The 2,500-nt window shown below is 42.2% G+C and overlaps 1 long non-coding RNA gene across 4 annotated transcripts in view; it reads left to right on the top strand.

Annotated features, from left to right (window-relative positions):
• LOC137973226 (uncharacterized) overlaps positions 1-2,500 on the top strand; it is a 16,455-nt gene that overhangs the window by 4,997 nt on the left and 8,958 nt on the right. For all 4 annotated transcript variants that reach the window (XR_011117190.1, XR_011117192.1, XR_011117191.1 and 1 more), the window contains one exon: positions 928-1,122. This is a non-coding gene — a long non-coding RNA (uncharacterized lncRNA). The remainder of the gene's footprint in view (positions 1-927; positions 1,123-2,500) is intronic.

Below are 2,500 nucleotides of genomic sequence, written 5' to 3'. Positions count from 1 at the left end.
ACGCCGCGTTGCGGACATCGTAATGGTGAATAGGCCTTACTGCACGATGACGGCTCACCACCAAGCCTCGTTTACACATCTGGACATGCAACAGTTTTCGCACGTGGGTTTTTTTTACAAGTTTGTTCCTCTGGAATTTAGCTCATGCTAAAATTTACAAGCTTGATTTTCGAATTCGAGGTTTGGTGGTGACGTCAGCTTGTCACACTTCATCACGCTTATGGCCTATTCCGGTGGGACTTTCAGATCTACGACGCGGTCGTCAACGAGAACATACGCCAAAAAACAACAACAACAACAACATATATGGGTTATTGACCAAGCGTGAGGTCAAGATGGCTAGATATTGGCCATGTTTTTTTTTTTGCGTGTTTATGGACCGAGGCGAAGTCGAAGCTTGGTCAAATAAAGAATTTATTATATGGGATCTTTGATCTTGCGGGACCAAGCGAGGAATCCCAATCGGGCAACATAGCTCCATCTTGCCCGCTCGGGTAGCCAATCACAGCGCGGGATTTGGTTCATCTTGCGCGCTCACGGAGCTAGTCATATAATATCATTGGTTAAAAAAGGAAAAATAATCTTGCTTCTCGTGCGACACGCACTTGAGCACATATTTTTGCAGTACTCTTCATACCAACAGCGTGAAATCACCAAATTTGAGGTTTTGTCGAGGAAAACCATTCACTGAAACCACTCCAATTTATTTTTGGGATAGTTCTCCCATATTGTATGATGTGAACGAGATGGACTAATCGCGAAAAACTAACGATATTGCAAAGTTATATTTTGAGGTGACGTTTCGACGACCTGAGCCACCGTTGTCGATCTTAAGTCGCTAAGATTAAAATTTAAATACTTTAGCTAGGAATGCTTGATCAGTGTACAGAAATCTAATTCATGACGTTTGAAATCATTTCTCTATAGCACAAAAGCCTGATCCTTCATTGGATGTAGAAGGACCATTGAGTGAAATCAAGAATGCTGAATTTCGTCCTCATTCACCGCTCTTTGGGAAGAAGGAGGCCTTACTGAAAGAGGGTCTTGAACGCCGCCGACGTTGTATATCCTGGCGTTGCTAGTGGTGAAATAGAAATAATTAGGACTCACTTAATTGAAAGAGTGAGTTTACCAATGTCCAGAAATGCACCTACTGAGATGCACATTTAATTTTAATAACTGTGCCATTAAAATATTTAAGTCAACTATTCATTTATCGCCGACCAGTTGTCTCAGTTGGTTGAGAAACGGACTACTTTGCGGGAGGGCGTGTGATTAAAACTAAAAACTCCAGCCTGACCAACACTCAGGGACTTTGTTTGTGTGTTTGTTATTTATTTGTTTGAGCAGGTTGAAGTTTGGCAGCTATTCAGCTTGTGGACTTGCTACAGTATATCCACCCAACCATGCACTCACAAAGGACAGCCACAACACCGGGATTTTCATCCCCTACTCTTCTCGAAAACTGTGTGGGTTCATTAACGTCCCGCAGGGAACTCACGAACTTGAAAGATATTTATGAGACGGGGCCTACGGTTTATAGTCCTTATCCAACAAAACTTGAAAGTGTAACCATTTGCGGGTGTAATTGACTAATTTCACTATCCCATAATGCAATACGTTTTTTTGGAGGCGGTGGGGGTCTTTACATAAAAAAAAATACAAGTTATTTACTCTTCGGACTGTATCATACTTCAGTGAACTACATATCCATCTTGTGTTAATGCAAACAACCCCCCCCCCCCCCCCCCCTATGGTGAAAACCATGACTTAGACTCTCTAGTCTTCTCGGAGAAAGACGATGAACCGTAGGCCCCGTCTCACAACCTTTCACTGTTCACAACCCAGTGGGACGTAAAAGAACCCACGCACTACTCGCAAAGAGTAGGGAGAGGAACTCCAGTGTCGTAGTCTGTCTTCTGTGTTATAGCTAGGGGATCGAAAGATCGAAAAATGTAAAAGATTAATTGGGTCTCTATCTCTCTCTCTCAATATTGTCATCGTATCGTATTTCTTTGGTTAGGGTTACCGTAACTGTATATGTTCGATTGAAGAGGACACTTCATGACAATTATATCTACTGTATTTCCGGAGACTAGTGATGATGAATTTGAGAAGAAGGATAAGGCGACAGTATTTCGTGATGCCGCATTACTTCTCGCTCGACCACCGGTACACGGCCACATGTACACCCCACTGAAAAATGCTTATGGTGTACAGCAAGTTGTTAGGGGAGGTACATTAGCATTAGAGTTTTGAAGCAAGCAACTGTGGACAATCTTCCTGTCGGTGTACGTTGGATCACTGGCTTGATCTGATCGGCGTAATTACAAGTTGAGAAACTAAATATTTTAAGCATAGAAGCAATCCAATGTAAACTCTCATTGTACCTGAAGAAGGCTGGTTTGGCCAGCGGAAATATAGTACACCACTAAAATCAAATCTACGTTGTATCAGCTCTTGCTTAAAATATTTAATTGGCTCCTATTCCCATTTGGAT

This window comes from Montipora foliosa, chromosome 10, assembly GCF_036669935.1.
Source record: "Montipora foliosa isolate CH-2021 chromosome 10, ASM3666993v2, whole genome shotgun sequence".
Lineage (NCBI taxonomy): Eukaryota > Metazoa > Cnidaria > Anthozoa > Scleractinia > Acroporidae > Montipora > Montipora foliosa.
The sequence above is the reverse complement of the archived record's forward strand: the minus strand, read 5'-3'. Positions and strand labels throughout refer to the sequence as shown.